Source organism: Panulirus ornatus, chromosome 41 (assembly GCF_036320965.1).
Source record: "Panulirus ornatus isolate Po-2019 chromosome 41, ASM3632096v1, whole genome shotgun sequence".
In the NCBI taxonomy this organism is placed as follows: Eukaryota; Metazoa; Arthropoda; class Malacostraca; order Decapoda; family Palinuridae; genus Panulirus; species Panulirus ornatus.
In genome coordinates, this window is record NC_092264.1 from 6,396,115 (window position 1) to 6,417,269 (window position 21,155).

General features: G+C 43.1%; 1 protein-coding gene across 1 annotated transcript in view; it reads right to left on the minus strand.

Moving 5' to 3' along the window:
• sav (scaffold protein salvador) overlaps positions 1-21,155 on the minus strand; it is a 1,023,444-nt gene that overhangs the window by 180,573 nt on the left and 821,716 nt on the right. The window lies entirely within an intron of this gene.

The window sequence follows — 21,155 nt, forward strand, 5'->3', positions numbered from 1 at the left end:
GTAAGAAACAGCAGTTTTTGTTATAACATAAACGTAAAAAAAAAGAATTATACATATGAAAATTTTTATGATCAATTCTATAAATCTTTCTCCTACCTATGTCGTGAAGGCAGACCTTGGTCGACAACCATAATAGCATCATTATACTTAATAGCCTGCCATCTATATCCCACCTGATGACGTCAAACATGACAACTGCAACATGAGAGAGAGAGAGAGAGAGAGAGAGAGAGAGAGAGAGAGAGAGAGAGAGAGAGAGAGAGGTATGTAGGTAGAAGTGCGAGATGAAGTTGAGAGGTCTAGGGGAAGGTCCTTGAACGGTTAGTATGCCGAGAGTTTACCGTTATGATGGGAGACGGATATTATGGTCGTGGTAGATGAAGTGGATTGTCAGATATATACTGTGGTAGATGAAGTGGATTGTCAGGTATATACTGGGGTAAGTAGAGAGGTAACACTTGAAGGGTATGCTGATGAGGGAGGTGTGGGTAGAGTGATCAGGGGTAGACGATATCAACAAGAGAAGAAACTGATATAAACGTGAATGTCTCTGAGAAAACCACCCATGTCAGAACAGTTGCTATAAAATGGAAGTCTAAGGCAAGAACTGTTAGTATTACTATAACTGTAATACTATCATAACCAGAACAACATTAGCTTCGACTACTATTACAGCAAGGCCTACATCTACTACCATAACAATAATCACTCCATAATTGGAACTCAGAATGTATTTAACCAGTCATAAATTTTCTACGATAAACCATAAATATGGTTAGGCAATAATATCTTTCCTAATGAAATACGTTATCTGAAACACAGACACTGGGTGGAACACACTAACTGGCGCCAGACACTTGGAAAAACACATGACCTACTTGGTTTTGTACTTTTTTTTTTAGTTCTTCATGTGTTGTGAAACCAAGAAATTTCTTTTTCGAAAACTAATAATTCCATGTATTGTTTAAGGGTTTTGATTCTTTTTCGAACTCAACGCGAGTAGCGCATGCAAGTCCCACCAATACTGGAGGTCAAGTGTTACTTATGTCTTCTGCTCTTGGAAAACAGCCTTGGCTCTCTGAAGAGCTGCCGAGGATTCCTGATGTCTTTTCAAACATATACACCGATCCGATGGTTGCTGTTTCTCACGTAAAGAATAACTATAATAAAATATGTGGATGAACGAGGGTGAATCGCATAAATCAAAATATATAAAGCTGCAGAGCCGCCAGATATGCAATACACAAGGGAGCGGATCATGAAAATTCATATCTATAATCAGTTTAACCACGACCGACCAAGGCTATGTTGTGTTGCTATGCATAAACATATGGTTATCTATGATCAATGGCAAAGCCAAGGACACAACTGAAAACTAGTGTTGATACAGAGATGGCTAGTACCATGTGCTCCACCCTAGAGACATGAACAGAACTACTGTGATTTAACTGTGAAGTAATAAGATCTCCTTCAAGTAAGATGTGTATATAAACTCCCAAGAACTGGTACGCTGTACACGAAGCAAGGAGAGGATGTTAACAACCCTGATATATTTAAGTATGCAAGAGTTGACGTGAAGTATAAACAAGAATTCGAGGTAAGTTTGAGAAGAGAGACAACAATAAACCTAAACCGATCGAGGCAGTTGGATCGGTCGATCATCCACTCCCACTTTCCACCCACAGGGCCTTAATGACACTCCCTCCTTCCTTGAGACGCGGACCATGATAATCCAACGACATTATTTATATCCACTAATAAACTATACCTCTAGTGTTTTACAGTCGTAAATTACCGTTTATGGAGTAACAGTTTTTTATCAAGGTTTATGGGATGGTCAGATCACATGTTGAGGTTGTAAAGAAAGGAATAATATGGCTGGTTGTTAAGAGAGTTATTATGTGTCTGGCACCTGCCTGGCCATTGATCGTTGGATGGCCTTGAGGCCTTCTAGTTAGGCCTATGGTGAGGATAGCCGGCGGGCACGGATGGGGACGATGGTGATGTGGGGCTGAGAGAGAGAGAGAGAGAGAGAGAGAGAGAGAGAGAGAGAGAGAGAGAGAGAGAGAGAGAGAGAGAGAGAGAGAGGCAAATATGCACGGACAAACAGACGGACTGATATGAGTCGTAGACACACGCACGTAAAGCTTGAGGAGCATAACATACAAAAACATAGCTCTACTGTGTGTGCTTGTGTGTGTGTGTGTTTTCCAATACGTGATACAGGCGGCAACGAGGCTCCGTGGATCACCTGCCCACAGCCTGCCGGGCAGCTTTCCTTATGGTTAGTCTCATACTCTTTGCAGTCACCGCAGATATAATTATCTTTGAGCTGCCGTGCAGGGATGGGTCCCACTTTTTATCCTCTCTGTGGATATTTTTTTTTTTCCCGAAATGCTGTTACGATGATGCCAACAGAAGATGAATTGTTGGTTGGTCGGTTGTATGGGCTTTGGCCTATCAAATACCAGGTTCATTAAGACCGAGTCACACTTTAAGCTACATTCACCATATGAAAAATCGTTAACTCTTACCAGGTGTTACAGATTACTGTAAGATCACATACAGTCTCACTATGTACATACATGGCCTGTAGAGAAAATCTATCAGTATGAGGAACTTATATTTTGTTACGTCAGAATGACCGACGCGCTGCATTTTATTGAATATTTACACTTCAAGGCTTAGATAATTGTTTCAAACTCTCAACAGCTGATCGACGTGTCTGTCATCCCAACGCCGTTATGATCCAAAACGATAGATAATACACAGGAGCATTTTCACTGGGCACAACTGATGTCGGTGAATCATGGCTGATGTGTTGTCACTTCAGAGAACGTAAGAAATCCCTAAGCATCATAGGCGGTTGTCTCAAAGCGTGATGTACTCCAGGATAATGAGACAATAAATGTATCCACACATGAGTTAAATGTGGAGACTAATGTTTTAGTCTGCTCCTGGACGATCACACGAGGCGAGGAACCTAACACAACGAAATGTGGTCAAAAAGCATCTCGTTATTTTAGGGTTTGTCCTGTGAAGATCATACCACAAAACAGACAATATGTCCCAGCCTGAGGAGCACTTACTTGGCTCCGATTGTTTGCTTGAAGGGGGTCATCGAATTTGTTTATAAATCTATATTTCTCTCAACACTCAGGAACAGATCAACAAAACTCTACTTCCTACGGCAGGTACCTTCCTTGGTTTTTACTATCCATCTTTATTTTCTTCTTTTAATCCCTTCTTCTTCCTCCTCCTCGAATCCGTTAAAGGAGACTAACTCCTCAATATCCACCTCCTCCATGACCATCTCCCAAGCAAGTGTCCAATGACACAGGAGCACAAATTCTGTGTCACAGCTTCATGTTAAGATGGTTCTTGGATGGCTTAGCTACGATTCTCATTACACTTGCATATATATCAAGGATATATGTATATATCTATTTATCTAACGACCAGTCTCTTCCTATATATACGTCTCTCTCTCTCTCTCTCTCTCTCTCTCTCTCTCTCTCTCTCTCTCTCTCTCTCTCTTTCCCTTCGTACTAAAGCTTTGATATGCCTATAAGAGAGACACATCGGCACACTTTTCAGATGGGTCTGTACATAAATAATAATGGACATTAACCTCTGGTTAAAGGGGAATTCTCAGGAGGCAGGTGATGGTGGGTGTGGAATGTGGCCAACATCTCAATTGCTTCCATGAGATGACAGAGATAAGGATGCGCCTCAAGCCTTGCCTACAGTGGCCCACTTATCAAGGAACAGCTTCAACGTCTCTCTGGGACATCCTGCTGTATCCAGAGGTTTCATTGTTCCTGGACACCGTCTGGTGATGTTCACTCTGACGATAAAAAGTTTGATATGAATTGTAACTACTTTATGATTACTTTCGTAAGATGATAAGGCTTAGAGTGTTTTTCACAGTACAGCAGAGAAGAGAGTGGATTGAATTAACCTTAAATCAACATTTGGTGCATATTTCAAGAGAATGGAGTCTGACAACATTATAATTCATGAGATAAATGCGAAAATCAACTTTTCTTGCTTAGAGCGACAGCGAACAAGTTTCTGGTGTCTGAAAACTCATCGGTATCAAGGTTTACTACCATCCATAACTATCAACATTATTTTCTCATCACCATCCTCCAATTAAAACCAGCATCATCAATATACGACCATCAACGCCATCATTCTCATCAACACAACACACGATGCAGGCTTTTTCATAACCTACAGTGACAGTGGGCAAGGTCCTGTGGATATAATCGCCCAAACCAAGGCACGAGTATAGGTTTAAAGGACCAGCGGGCTGGCCAGTACGTGTTGTCTTGCTCACGGTATGTCCACCCTGGCTATATAATAGCAACCATATCCCTGTCATCCCTCGCTGGGATGCTGCCAGGATTAACTACAGTGATAGCTACCATATCCCCACCTCTCCTCTGCCTGAGGCAGAAAGGTTAGCCTCATGAGCAGGATCAACAGCTCTGGAGGCGAGGAGGTTCCGCCAGCCCTGGGAACGCCAGTCGTCTCCACTAACATCGAACTGTCTTCATCCGCGTCTCTTCTGGAGAGTCTCCAGGGATAGATTAAAGTTGAGTCCTCGTACGGTAGGTGTAAGCTTAAGATTTTGAAAAGTTCGGTGAAGTGGGGTATGAGTCAAGATTAACAGTTGGTGGATTCCGGTTCGATCCTACACGCTGGGAGGAAAGGGCGGGGTGGGATTGGCTCGTGACCGTCCGCTCAGAACCGGCTATTGAGGAACTAAGGTATCAGGAGAGTCGATCTCTTCTCGTAAAGCTGTACGCTGTTGCTCCACTCTGTGGAAGCCGAGTTAGACCATCTTTCATTTTAAACTTAAATGTGAGGCTAATGACCGATATTATATATATATATATATATATATATATATATATATATATATATATATATATATATATATATATATATATATATGTAATCTGTCTTTCACTGCCGTTCTTTCCATGGCTTTCCATCACTCTGTTTTTTTCCACATCTTTCGTTCCGGTCTTGAATGACAACTCTCCCTGTATCTAATTTCTTTTATATCTTGCCCCCCCCCCCCTCTCTCTCTCTCCCCTTCCACATCTCACTCTTTTCCTTCCCTATCTCTAAATACGTGCATCACCCTATCCTTCCTTCCCTGTCTTTACTTCCCTTTCGTGTTTCTCTCTCGTCCTATCCCAGCACGTTCTCCGAGGCGAGGCTACCGTACATCACCGCAACACACAAGACTAATCACCAGCACAATAAGCTACTTTAATGGAGGGTTTCCTGTGGGCAGGTGACTACCGTAGACCAGAACTACGGCACAACAGAGGTAATGGCATGGTACAATCATCAAGTACAATGGGCAGCTGAGAAAGCACTGTGTCACAAAAGCCTCCCTGATATACGGCTCTCAAGTATAATGACAGACCGCTGTAAAGAACAGCTTCTCTGAATGATGGCCATATCGCTTACGGCTCACGACACGATACGTTAAGCTGGAGGTGAGTATGTTGTTAGATCTAATGGCTGTTAAAATGTTTGGGTCATCAAGCCAAACTCTGTACCATACGTCAACAATACTAGTGACAAAGAATGTTTAAGGTAAAGTTGTGTATGCCAGCATGTGTTCTTTCATAATTCAGAGTCGCTTTAAACTTCGGCTGAAACAGCTGTAAATTGTTGTGTAGTGCAAGGTGTTCATTCGGTGCTGATTATCACATATTAAAGTGATCAACAAAATAATACGTCTTCCAGCTATACCTTAGAGGACTCTCTCTGGCTGACTAAGGGTGTGATGTGCACAGAACTGCTGCAGTCTCTTAACCAGATAACTGGAATACTTTGGCACCGTATGACAAGACATGCTTTGAATAAATGAGAGCAAAAAGACAGGCTAAAGCACCTTAGGCAGGCGTAGAAGGTTGTGTGATCAATGAGCCCCGTGAGATTAAGGTCCATGCTACCTCCACCGAGATGAGGTTGCGATGAGGTTGCAACACACGTAAAAACGCTACAAGTCGCGCGCGCGCGCGTGTGTGTGTGTGTGTGTGTGTGTGTGTGTGTGTGTGTGTGGCGGGGTGGCGACGAGAATGGATGAAGGCAGCAAGTATGAATATGTACATCTGTATATATGCATATATGTCTGTGTATGTATATGTTGAAATGTATAGGTATGTATATGTGCGTGCGTGGTCGTGGGTTGGGCCAATCTATCGTCTATTTCCTTGCTGCTACCTCGCTAAAGCGGGAGACGGCGATTATGACCCCATAAGTAGTAGTTTCAGGTAATATCAGTCTCCCTTGATGAATTAGGACAACATTTCTCGATGTACAAAGACAGAGGCAAGTTACCCACACACCTCCCACGATTGTCTAGTAAGCTTCTTGTTGGCTTTTGGCTTCGTGTCATGAACCGTCCAAGCAAACTATGCACTCCCGTCTGCTCTACGTAACGGTAATTACGAATCAATTTTGTCTTACAGTCTTTATACGTTGCTGTAGAACTGCTGGCTGCCTCTAGTGTGGACGTGTCTCAAATACACACCAATATATATCTTTTTTTCTCTAGTGTAGTTCCTGTGGTCAGGTTTGGTCTTAGAAGCGGGAGCATCAACACTTCGGACACCACAGGTACGGAAAGGTGAACAACCTGTGTAAACCGACGTTACCCAGCAGGGACACAAGCCAATGGCGGCTCCCCATTTAGATCGGACGTGCTACTTATCTCTGTAAACAGTCAGAGCGTTTCTATCTTTTCTACATTTTCTGTTTCACACGAAGTTTACGATCGGGTTCTGTATGAGAGTGTGTGTGTCCCTGGAGCTGCCCACCCTACCAAAACTACCACAATACTCCTGTGTTGATGGTAACAGGTGTTACACAGTTGTGGGTCAGAACTGCTAACATTGTGTGAAGTGGGGTTACAGCGTTACCAGGAACTGTGGTCATCACTCCTTCCCCGGCTCCCTGGACTGACGTGGGCGTCACATCTCACATGCTCACAAAGTCTATGCTTCTCGTCCGGTAGCTGTTCTTTGGCAGTGAAACTGAGAACTGGATGATTTTTATTCCTTGATTTGATGAAAGCTGGGAATCCAGGTCAGATGTAACTGGTTGACAGTCTTAAGTCTAGGCCTTATAGAAAGATTCTCTTCCAACTGAAAATAAGAGATGGTGAGGTTCCACATCCCTGTGTCTCATCACTCTTGGCCTCAGCATGCATTGTGGTCTTGTACCAGATGTCGCCTCCGAGTTTTTATCGATTTTTACTCGAAAAGCTTCTTGATAACGCACAAGATAAATGTGCTTCATAATATATTTTTTTTTCTTCATAACAGGTTTATTTCATTGTGCTCGATCATCCATGTAAATATATCCTTCAGTAGGTATATATCTACTAATGTTCAAAGGTAATCTTTTATCATAAGGAGAGAAAGAAAATAATTGGGTGAATTCCATGAACTTTGTTATGAATCTGCATAACGCAGCTGGAGGAAATGACAGTTTCTACAAACGAAGATTGACGTCATCAAGGACTACCTAACCAGACGCAAGGTGACTCTGTCACAAGGTTTCACTGTTGTTGTCATGCCATCTGTGTGACGCTCGCCAGCTGACAGTTATGACACCACTTCAGTGTATGCTTGTAAAGTCGCTGAAAAGAAACCACTCTCTCTCTCCGGAGAGGATACGACAATTCATTTAAGTATATTCTATTATTGTACGCCTCTTGTTGTCTGTATTGCCCTATGATATGTGCATACGTCACGCCAGGTATTTTGAGACAGCGAAAGTAAGCGATACCGTTAGTATATGAGAGAGAGAGAGAGAGAGAGAGAGAGAGAGAGAGAGAGAGAGAGAGAGAGAGAGAGAGAGAGAGAGAGAGAGAGAGGAATGGACGCTGGTTCCTGTGATGTCAATATTAACGTGTGCTGAAGGCCAAAGGTTAAAGATGCTTAAATGGGTTAAAAGAAAATGTGAGGAACACACACAAACACACACACACACACACACACACACACACACACACACACACATCACACAATGCACGTTAGAAAAAGAGAGTGTTACTAAACTTGTTTTCCGTTTCATAACTACAAATAACATCTTTGTAAATACACCTGGGGACAAATGGAACAATTCTGTGACAGGTGTATCAGAGCTTAGGATGAGGGGATGACTCTGCAAGAACCGTAACAAAAAAAAATTTCAGAGAGAGGAATCACCCCCTTTAATCCTAGCAGAGGAACCCCTGGTCTCAGGTTAACATGAATATTGGCGTACGTGCGCAGCGGACCTTTACGTGCGTTTCACATCCAGCCTCCCACGGACACGCCTACCTCACAGCCTGGGGTCTGAAGAGCACGCGTCCTGGGGGACTACACCCACACCTCTCACCCCGTAAACCGTCGTAACAAACAACCAGACGTAAATCATCCTTCATTACGGCGGTGAAAAGTTACTTGGTACATGGGCATGACGGGTGCAGCCATGTGGTGGTAGGAGCGAACACAAAGCCAAGCAGTCTATCTTCCACAAGTGCTTCTGGCCTCTCATACCAAGGGTCATGATCCAGAGAGTGTGAAGTGTACGTGTCCTGTGTACCACAGGGTTGGATATTCAAATGAAAAGGGGACGTGTCCTTGGAAAGTACTCATCAGGCGAGTGGTATAATGAATGCAAGGAAGACATTGTCGGGGAGGGCTGGGTTGGGACGTAGTTCCTGCAGTATCTAATTCCAGATCTTGGACAAATGTATTTCGTTGGAGAAAATGGACAAAATCAACACATATCTTGGCTGTCCAGCATAATAAGAATCTTGCAAAAAAAAAAAAAAAAAAAAGGCGCGTAGCAAAACTACACTGATGAACACCAAAACTTTCAATATCAAGGAAACAGAAAGGTAATAATTTCCGTATCGTAAATAAAAAATGTATCTAAAAGAAACTAGGTTTAAATACTACAGTTTAAACAGATTATCAAGTGACAACAATAAGCATGGCCACAGGCTGTCAAAAATCCAGAGAAGAGAATTACATTTAAAATGAGAAAACATGACCGCTAGAGTAACGTGGGCAAAGTACTGGAACACATCAGGGAGGACGCACATGCCCCGCGGGTGTGAAACGTAGCTGAAGCGAAAAATAAAAATATTCATAAAAGAAAAAAGCGAATACAGAAACCGCTGACAGTGATGTTTACTCTGTTGAAAGAATAGTTTCTGGTTATCCTGAATCCTAAAGGAACTGCGTCGTTTTTAGTTCGTAATAGCAGTGGTTAGGTGTAAGGTGTGAGCTCATGACCAGAAGGATCCGATTGCCTTTGGCACGAGTGTGAATACTGCCTTAGTAAACAAGATTTCTTCTTTTTTTCTTTTTAAGCCATGGCTTCTGTGTGCTTACTTACTTGCCGCAGTGTAGGGTTGGCATGTGCCTTGGCTGAAAACAGGTGTTGACACTCATTACCTTCGTGTTATACCCTACGTTCCGCTGACATAAAAGATAAATCAAGAGGAACATAACTTGTCCTTTGTCTGGTGAAGCACAGCAAGTCTTATTAGCTCCGACAGAAAGACAAATTGCAAAACTTCAGAGATCTCTAATGAGTAAAACTCAAAAAAATCCTTCCTCACAAGCTGGATTACGATGCAAATTTCTGCAGCATACGATGAATGAGCACTTGATGCAAGAGCCACGGGAGAGAGAGTCAAGGACGAAGTCACTGCTGGATATCCAAGGAGACAAGACACAACAGGAACTGCATGAGTGGTGAGAAAAACCGAGATTGCTGTCTCAGGGATACAAATTGGTTCCTTAACGAGTACCATGACACAGTTGTGACGAGTCTCCCTTACTGTGTGGTCAATATGTGTGTGTGTGTGTGTGTGTGTGTGTGTGTGTGTGTGTGTGTGTGTGTGTGTGTGACTTTGAACGACATGCAATAAAACCATACAGAAAGCAATGCAAACAGTCTTTCCTCATGTTTTACAAAGGTTATGTTCACTGTTCCCAGTGATCTCACGATGGGCCTTAACGGTGTCTCCGGCGCTCCCACGAGAGATGAGACAATGTCCCTCGTGCTCTCACGGGAGCCAACACTGTATATGCTCTCATGATGGCTGGAGAAGGCGGTCTCTTGAGGGCAGATACTAGCACATACCAGAAGGAGGTGGTACGGAGACCTGTGTTAAACACTGTACCTGAGGCGAGCCTGGCTTGTCTACCTACCGGGTCGTCACATTACAGGTGATTAAGAGTAGATCACAGGGTGGGGCGAGGGTGAGTGTAAGGAAGGCAGAATGACGAGAGTGAGCGAGTGTAAGGCAAGAAAAGTAAATGCGAGGAAGGTAACATGACGAGTGTAAATTATCAGGGAAGATAACATGACGAAGGTAAATGTAAGAAAAAGGGAAAGTCTCTCAAGGAGAGCCATCTGTAGGAGGAGCGAAGGTCCGAAGGACATCATCATCACATCAGAAAATACGATATCGTACGCTGGACATGTGGCGTGTCTCCCCCCACCCCAGTGACTCGTGTTTTCTGCCTATCGTCAAGAGGCCAGAGGTTCACTAATTCTCAGGTGTGTTGAGGAGGAGGGATCGACCCCTGCAACAAGACACCATAATTCGACGTGTACACATCTCAGTAATTCTGCTCATATATGGAGTGGAACCGATGACAGAGCTGATATATCGTATACATTGGTCAACATATACCACGTGACGGTGTTGGCAGTGGTGGGGCAAGACTGGTCACAAGGCAGAAAATAGGGTTAGCTCGAGGTAACCTCCGCCATCCAATTACATCAATGACGGGAACGAGCGACCGTCTGCCTTCGTCATACTGGGGAGTACAGCTCTCTCTCTCTCTCTCTCTCTCTCTCTCTCTCTCTCTCTCTCTCTCTCTCTCTCTCTCTCTCTCATGTCATGCTGGGGCGTTCAACTCTCTTTCCTGTCATACTGGGGCAGTGCAGCTCTCTGTCCTGACACTCTGGCTCTCTACAGCGTCATGCTGGGGGCGTGCAACTCTTTGCCGTGTCACCATTGGTGATGGTACCATGTGAGGGGTGAGGCCCTTCCCCAAAGCTACCATCCTTGGCTAGTACATCAGCACAGCTCTTGGCTATCTTCGTGACTACGATTTCCTAGAACATACTAGGGAGGCACCAACAGTATAATGACAAGGAACTAAGAATTCTTACTAAATTACGAATGAGACTGTTGGTCTAAAAAAATTGGAAAGATTTTATAAACGTTCAACAAAGTGATTATTCAGGTTGCACACGATACAGCAACTGACGAAATGTGAAGTCACAGTTACAAACATAATTCACACACACACACACACACACACACACACACACACACACACACACACACACACACACACACACTTTCTTCCATACCATCCTCGTCTGGAATCGTTTAACATTCCTTGCTCTCTCACTAGGCCTCCCCAACCCACCCCTACTCCCTTCCAGGTTTTGCTTCTCGGGGGTTACTGTGGACGACAAGCTTAACTGGTAGGAACAGGCCAGTGTCATCATCAGATCAGTCATTCTTGGTTGGCTGAAGACATCTGGACTCCCTGGATCTGAACGCAAGAATATTTGTGCATCATTCATTCTTCCCAAAGTGCTCAACAGTGACCCTTCCGATTGCCTTAAAAAAAAAAAGAAAAAAAATCTAGACTTCCTCCGACAGTTGTATGTGAAGCTACCGTACCACCCCGCCACCTTTACCTCCTGCCTGTTAATATCTCTCGTCCCGAGTTGTGTACTCCAGCAACAAAACCATATCGAAACCAAACAAGCTTGTTCGGACCACTATGAAAACAGCCCAGTCCTATCCAGTGTGAAGATTATAAAGATATGTTGATATCTACTGTATTTAACTAAACTCTTTCCTCTTGCCAATCGCGTCTGTATTTTGTAACATTCGTTAGCAGATCTGTGTCACAATGTGCATCATATGCCTGTGGCTGCAGCTAAGTCAATATACCGTACATTGTTTGCATCATCATTACTACAGACAAACAAGCTGATAAACAGACAGTAAGACACTGATCATTGGGTCTTCTTCCCAGGGCCGGCCTCCTCATACGTCTAATATCAAGGATTTCACTTGCTGTCACCGACGTGGTTGTTACCGGAGTGACGCAGCGGTTCCCTACTCCTTCAACACCTTCCTCACCACGGTCACACGGTCACACAACCAACAACAACAACCCTGCCACTCTTTCACACCACCCCAGATAACACAGGTACATCCCGGAGGTCGGGAATAAACACTACTTTCGGCAGGAACTAGAGTGGCAGGATGTGTGCTCCATGCCATGACCAAGACGGGATGAGCATACATTCCTTTGTCTAAAGAGCTGAGCTAGGAAAGACATTATTCAGGGCTACTGATTGTGAGGCATTGTTGCCTGTGGGCAACTGCTTTGGCGTTCGCAAGATAGTCGAGGAGAGAGAGGCAGGTTAGAGAAGGTGATGGGGAGGTCAGAGAATGTGATGCGAGATACAGCGGTCAGGGAACGTAATGGGGGATACAGTTGGCAGGGAAAGAAATGGAGATTCATCAAAGAACATGGAATGAGATAGGAGTCAGAAAAAGTTAAAGAGGCGGAGGGTTGATGCGACTCGATAATTCAAGAAGAGAATGTGTTGACAACGAGGTGGTGAGCTGGCGTTTTGTGGGAAGGTCATACAGAAGGCCATGACGAGCACTGGAGAACGCTGGAGAAGGATAAGTTGGAGAACGCTTGGCAAACATGTGTATGAGAGTACATGACATACGTGACCATAGTCGAGCTGCATATACTCCCTCTTGTAATAGTTCTTTATCTGGGCCTTAAACCTATCGACCGCCAAGGTCTGTAAGACAGTTGTTAACTACCAATCGAAAATCATGACCATCCTTTTCCAGGGGTTCAAGACAATTCTAGGAAATTATACAATCTCACTGCATTTATGGCTTTTGTATCTTTAAACCAAATGTAAGTGTCGACTGCCAGTCGTTTTAAATAGAAGCCTCTTTCTCTGAATATATACAATGAAATATATATCAATATCTGTATTTTTGGCGTATGTCGTAATTAAATGAGTCTTTTCTTGGTGAATTTTTCTGAGGGAATATGTACAATGCAATCAGTGCAGAGTACCCGAGATTACTGGCAATGACTTATCACGGACATGGTTACCACTGTTACCTCTGTAACGAGCACTACTGTCGCCACATGGTTACCACTGTTACCTCTGTAACGAGCACTACCATCGTCACTAACTTGGTTAATGATGTCTAAGTCATATCATGGTCATCCTCGTGTTTGATACTAACGTAAAAGTCAACTGTTACTGTCACTTGTTTACTGTCATGTCTACTGTTACTATCATGTTCACTGTTACTGCCACTCAAGTTTACAGTCATCTCTACCGTTACTATCATGTTCACTGTTACTGCCACTCATGTTTACTGTCATGTTTACCGTTACTATCATGTTCACTGTTACTGCCACTCATGTTTACTGTTAATGCCACAGTCATATACAGTGTTGCTGTCACTGTCAATGTCACTATCATGTGTGCTGTTCTCGTCACTATCACCATTAGTGACAATCCTCCTGGAGCCTCATGTTCGGTAACATCATGACTATGTTCATGACAATTACTGCCGCCGTCATTCACACTCCTCGCGTCATTATCAGACTCATTGTTATAGCAATTTCTCTTCCTTGATCGATCATGGTGTTTCTCGCGACCATGTCAGCTCCAAGACGATATCCCAGGCATGTTCAATGCTCAGAAAGATGATTGTATCTAATCTGTCCCCCGCACACACTGATTCTAGTCATAAGAATGATAAAAAGATTAATGAACTGAGGAGGTAAAAATATCGTCCAAGGATAATGTATATATATATATATATATATATATATATATATATATATATTTTTTTTTTTTTTTCAAACTATTCGCCATTTCCCGCGTTAGCGAGGTAGCGTTAAGAACAGAGGACTGGGCCTTTGAGGGAACATCCTAACCTGGCCCCCTTCTCTGTTCCTTCTTTTGGAAAAAAAAAAGAGAGGGGAGGATTTCCAGCCACCCGCTCCCTCCCCTTTTAGTCGCCTTCTACGACACGCAGGGAATACGTGGGAAGTATTCTTTCTCCCCTAACCCCAGGGATAATATATATATATATATATATATATATATATATATATATATATATATATATATATATATATATATATTCAAGATATACAGAAGGATACTTCTGAACTGTTGTACTACGGAGGATACATCTCTGTCGGTAATACTTTCTAAAAAAAATAGAAAGAGGATTATCCAACAGGAAACTTTCTACAGAAATAAAGATACGCATTTACCTTTCTCGATGTATCCATATTAACAGCACACACACACACACACACACACACACGTACACACCAGCCTAAGCCAAGTGCGTGTGTGCTACCAATATGAAGCTCGGGAAGCATAGCATGATAAGAGAATCACCAGAGCTTGGATAAACGTCTTGATCCGGTAATGCAGCCGTGTTCGCACTACCTCTAGGGTTATCGAAGGTCACAAGAAGTCATAACAACACACACCTTCAACATACACAACCACTAATGTTGTTTAACGTATCGCATGCACCGTCATCAGAGCCGAAAATAAACAAAAGACAATTCCATGACTTGGAAAAAAAAATGTATCTACCAAAACAATATTGCATCCACGTTAAACATAAAGATTAAACAAAGCTAAGTAGAGAAATCAGAGCCAGGAGGAAGCTCAGGGAAGAATACAGTACGTAAACTCTGATGACTGTTATAACGTGCACAATCCTGACGATGACGTGAGGCAAGATCTACGTGTCAGACAACTCGGGTAATCTGCTCAAACTTCCGCGATTTCCAACGTCAGGCGTACACCTCGAACTCGATGGTGATTACAGTGATACTAGGAACGTATCTGAGGAAGCCTTCACGGGTGAAGCCACTAGGGATGACACCCACACTGGCTCCTTTATCTCAAGTGTCTGGTTATGAACGACAGAGAAATGCTGTTCGGTGGTTGTTGTGTGTGTACCAAAGCATTACCTCGTCATACCAATGCGAAATGGATTACAAATTTTCCTTTTAAACACAAGCGATTATACTTCATCACTTTTAAGATCTCTGAGCTTGAAAAGTCTTCGAAATGAAGTCTTGGCTTTCAATGTGACCGTCTCCTGGGAATACAGTAAAACTCACGAAATAGATGACTGAAACTGTTTGGTAAGTGGGGAGCTACTTTTCCCAATCAACGTAATTGGAAAAAATCATAACAACATTTCTAACGGAGGATCGTACGCTCCAGAAGACTAAGCAAATTCTCACCACTATTTCCAACACAAATCTTGATAGAATTCTTTGGAAAACTGATCCTGCGTTGTGTAAGATTCTGTTAATGACGCTGGTTTTCCATGGAATTTAAAGTAATTTGAAGATGTATGAAATTTAAGCATTATGTATGAATGCCATAAATTTAGTGTAATCATATTCATTTGGAATAAGACTACATTTTAGCAACTAAACAAGTGTTTACTGATTTGCAATATACTTTTGGGTTACTTATCCGGTCTTAATGACTCGGTAAAACAAAGCGATTCGGTCAGATCATATAGAAATCAAAAACGCATTCTCAACACGTTGTCTGCATGAAAGTTTTTTAAAAACTTATGGGCGTTTTCTAAGTATTAAATTTCTTGACGACGCAAGAAAACATTAGGCAAAATCGGTTCCTTCAGCCTTCTCGTTATACGAGCGACAAAGTCAGAAGAAACTATTCAAATACAGCTTAAACCCTTTACAAATACGCTATTCAGAAACCTGAACACAGATAGGCATCACAATATTTGTGAAGAGCTAACTTTGGAACTAGCCGTCATACGATTCCCATATTGTTGTCGATTGCTGAGTTCTTTGCCAAATGAAAAAAGAAATTTCAGAATTGTATGAGAGATCGTAATAAGCGAAAAAAATTAACTGATGTTTAATAGACCATAGTTTAATGTGTAGACATAATGCAAATTAAGCTTTGAAGGTCATTTTGATATATGAACCTAAAGGACATCGTGTTGAGATCTGAATCCATGCGGTCTTGTTCCGAGTCCTTCGCTCTGATAGCATTTTTCCTAAGCTAAAAAAAAACCTGTTCACCTTATCATTATACGGATACATATAACACCATTCACCCTGAGCTGGGGAATTTGTTGATAGCCTCATGCTACAACGTGTCGCTTTGGGTAGGTTACATAGTGTACGACACATCTGATCCGACTGCATCTGTTGAGTTTCATGATTAATGATGGCGAAGATAACATCCCGAGTCATTTCACTTTTATAAGACTGGAATATGTAAGACATAACGCGTGTTTTCCCTTATACCCACAACTGTTCAGTCTCGTGACGACCAGGTGGTCACAGGTGGATAAAATTTAGTGGTAGAAATTTTTCCTCGCTGAGAAAATGAAGAGAGTTGTTAAGAGTCATGGAAGCAGCAAGATATAAAGGCTAAATACCGCGGAGAATCTGAGAGTCAAACCCTTCAGTGTTATTGAAAACATCTACAAAATTCTATATCAATTTCACGGTATCGTAAACCTGAAGGTCCGCGGACTGATCATTAACCTGAAGCCTTTGCTTATCAGGGACTCCTCTGCGGGAGAGTGACTGAAACGAGGTCGTCAGTGGTGACTACCGACCATTCTCTCGTACCACGCCTGACATTATAGACCCTAGGAAGAGGTCACTGATATCAATAAACATAATGGAACGGTGATAATTAAGGGAAAAATATATAACCTACGCAGTAAAACGTATCAAATATGTTTCTTTTGCCCGCATCTCTTCTGTTGGATTTGTATCGGCATACACTTTTCTTACATTACTAAATCTAACTCAATATGATGAATGCCACATATCTATTCTTTTTTTTTCTCTCTTGTCGAACCACCGGTGCAACACCTAGTGCACATCAATGTGATGAAGAACGAAAAAATTAACACATTTGAAAAGTTTTAAATGTCGTTTCTTTCGTGAAGAGAGAGAAAAAAAATAAACGTTGCATTCACATGGCTTATGCGGTGCTGGTGAAGCCACGGTCGGGTGAGGCGCAGCTGCTGGGCTGTGACTCACCTGCAGGTTGGCTCAGGCACCTGTCAGAAGACCCGACAAGTGCGTGTGAACCGATGGAAGGCCACAAGATACGGTCACCTACCTACATCAGCTGACGACACAAGAACAAGAACTCACACTGCTAAAGCTACACAGTTCTCACAGTAAAAGTTAGCTTCAGCAATTAACTCGAATCATATTCACCGGCTCTGCTGATTCAACCCTTAACTGTTCATACAAGTACCACGTTTGAATTAAAAAGTCAATGTAAGAAATTCTCAGCTCCTGGTGGTAACACCGTCAAAGATGAGGTAACAAGGGTGATCAAACTTTCTGTATGATTACGTTCAGTTGGAGAGAGTACATGAATAAAACAAGACATAAACAAGGAGACTGAATATCCAACATAACGCAGACACCTGAGGCACACTCATCTCTAAGTAGGTTGCCATCATGAAGGAGGTGCGAGAAATTATTCGCTCTTATTACCACTACCTAAACGTGTATATAATACTTCTGCAGTCAATGCCAATAAAACCTACTGTCCAGCTGATAACCTTCCAACCACATTTCCCTCACTGATGCCCTCCTTACCGGATAATGTGGAGACGCAGGAGGGATATTATCATTCTCCTCACTACCGCTTGATGGGTCCAGGACGACCTTCACTGGTGGTGGGAGGTCTGGACTGAGGAACCAGCAGAGAACAGAGACTCCACGTGAGGCGGTGGGAAGTCTGGCTGAGGAGGCCAGCTAGTACTGAGGAGACCGATTTCATTGGCTTGAGAGGCCAGCGGGTACCAAGAACGACGACTTCTCTGAGCAGGAAATGTGTCTAGCGGATGCCGCAAGCCGTCTACCGTCGAACTGTTAAACTGACGCTCCGGCTGGGTAGAGCTCACCTGTGCTGCACAACCCGTCATGACAGAGACTTGGCCCATTGTCTTGACACGGAGGTGTGGAATATTGCTACGCAGGGGGAGAGAGAGAGAGAGAGAGAGAGAGAGAGAGAGAGAGAGAGAGAGAGAGAGAGAGAGAGAGAGAGAGAGAGAGAGAGAGAGAATACATAACGGAGGAGCCAGAAGACGCAACCATTCGTTCTTTTTCTATCACTATCATAGCCCTTCGACGTAGGAATTCTGGGAAGAAGCGGACGAGAGCTCACACGAACATTCCCATCCAGACAAGACTGTCACCATCTCTCTACACACGAGTGAACAAGAACTGCTCCTTTGGTCCAGGTTTCCGTGCGGGGATGATGCACAATTCTGATTCTTTTCAACAACAATAATTCATCGTACAGACACACCCAGGGTGTGCGTGTGCGTGTAACGATAACCTCAACAGAACCGTTTACGTCCTGCCTCTTGCCTTTGTGTTTACTCCATCATACTGAAGAAAAGAATGTTATAGACAACAGGACCTCCTCATCCCTGGGAACCAGCCATAGGACCGTCTTGCAACTCGTGTCTATCATATGCTGATTCGCTTAAGCTTCAGAAAGGAGACATTCTGCAGGCGGAGACATTTTCTTCCAGTATTACCGACCAACTGGTCTTACGGTTGGTGTAGTTGTGGAACACATGAAGCCATGTTTGTACCGGAAGTGTTGCTTAGTCCTGAAAGAGAACATCAACCCCAACAATCCCGTGACGAGAGAGAGAGAGAGAGAGAGAGAGAGAGAGAGAGAGAGAGAGAGAGAGAGAGAGAGAGAATGTGTACGTTAGTCAATATGAACAAGTCTAAAAAAAAAAAAAAAATCTGACATTTTTATATGGCCTCCCTGGAATCACCAGATTCGGTCTGGAGTTGTGTCCACTTTCCCAGCAGCGAACGGGATCTGGGTAAGGTGCGTGACCACAAATTTCACTGACGTGTAGACGGATTTGACTCTTAGAAAAGATCAGTCATATACTTCCGTGCATACGACCACACTTCTTATCACCACACGGTTGACTGGCTATTGTGGCGCTCCTGGAGGCAGCAGGAGAAGGCTGGGCCGTGACCTCACGTGTGAATAGAACTCCCGACTTTCTTACTGTACCATCAAGATGGAGAGTTAAGATTCATCAGTACAAGAGGAATATTTACGAGACCTTTTGAGAACACACTGTATATTCTAATCTTGGGGGGAAAAAATTCTTTTTCTTGCCACGAATATATTCTTTTCTATCGTGGTGAGCAATACATCATAAGATATGAACAATGATACATACTAAGTCTTTAAAAGGAATCCGTAGACCTTCATTTACGATTCATCTCAGTATTCTGTGATGTGATCACCTTAATAACATGGTTAACGCCACGAGCAAATCATAAATTCTTGCTTTACGTTACTACATGTAAATTCACTTATGTTTAATCTCTTCTTTAGGCACTAGAACAAACTATAAGCAAGGTAATCAATGTGGTAAATGCTGGAACTGGCTAAGTAATACAGGGCTGGAGTTGCCTGTGATGCATAAGCAGTGAAACGTTCTCTCTCTCTCTCTCTCTCTCTCTCTCTCTCTCTCTCTCTCTCTCTCTCTCTCTCTCTCTCTCTCTCTCTCTCTCAAACCATCGTAGAGGCAGCTAGGCGTGATTAAGTGTAATCAGCGAGATTACATTCCGGGCAATGTTGCTAATCCTGCGTCTGCAGGCGCCAGTCATGCTGGCTACCATATATCAGTACTTTATTGTATGGCAATATTGTCATTACCTGCAACTGGAAGCCCCAGGGTTATGTCAGGTCTTAACCCCTTCAATATTCTTCTCACCATGCAATCATCTGTTTTTCTTCCTCTTTTTCATCCTCTCGTGTCGTTGACTTCTCAAAATAATAGAGGAAATAAAGGCAGAAGTCTTGTCCTTCACAGGTGGGCAGAGATGGTGCTCTGTATGGGACACGCTACTAACGCACTCAGGAAACACTACTAGTGCACATAGGGGACTCCACTAACGCAACCAGGGCAAGCTACTAATGCAACCAGGACGTTACTAATGCAGCCAGAACACAGGACACGCCAGGTACGCATTCAGAAAATGTTTCTGAAGTGCTTTTAGACATGGCTTTATACGCTTTGCTTATACAGTGGAACAAAAATTTTCTGCATAAAAACAGCGAGACGAAGTGAATCCTAAACAACAGATTATATAACAGCCATTTGAGCCATTACTGTATCGATACTATATGATAGTTTCCATAACAAGTGAGAGTCTGGAAAAAGGGAAGTTTCAGTTTGAAACTGATGTTTTCTTGATAACTCCTCCTGGGAAGAGCCTAGCATACGATGAAGCCAGCGCGTGTGTGTATCAGCAACTCTCGTTCTCGGATCACATACATCTTGCTGAACATGTTAATGTCACGATCATCATGTACTTCGACTGTGTTGTCTCTGGGATCAAACGACTGTCGTTTGAATCCCTTTTGAGGATAGTTTTCTGATGACAAAAATGTCTCTTGTTCCCTCACTTGCCTCGTCTTGGGACACACACAGTATACAGACAGCCCTTTGGGAGCCACGGTTGCTTGATGATCACATGTACTGGGAACTGTTAGTGACGTAGCCTCCACACGACGCTGTCTCTGTCGTTTGCTTGTTCGTGTTTCTTACGTGACAACAGTTTGGTGGTTCTCTTACCATTCTGAACGTTTTTTCATTCCTTGGTTTCATTATTCGAAAGTCTCTTTTTTTTCGCAACTGGTTTGAATTGTCAATTTTTTCATCCACTTGGTAATCTCTCTCTCTCTCTCTCTCTCTCTCTCTCTCTCTCTCTCTCTCTCTCTCGGGAAAATACTATCGTAGGTGCACGTATTTGGTTGGTAGGTAACCCTCCATTATCTACCGTACCTCAGCCATTGCCCGCCTCTCGCCACTCGGGGTGTGAGAGGGGCTTGTTTATTCTTTTTTTTTTTCCATCTGTCGTGTTGTTGTGGTTCATCCGACCTGATGGCTCGACACACACACACACCGTAGCTCTTCAAGATCATAACGAGGC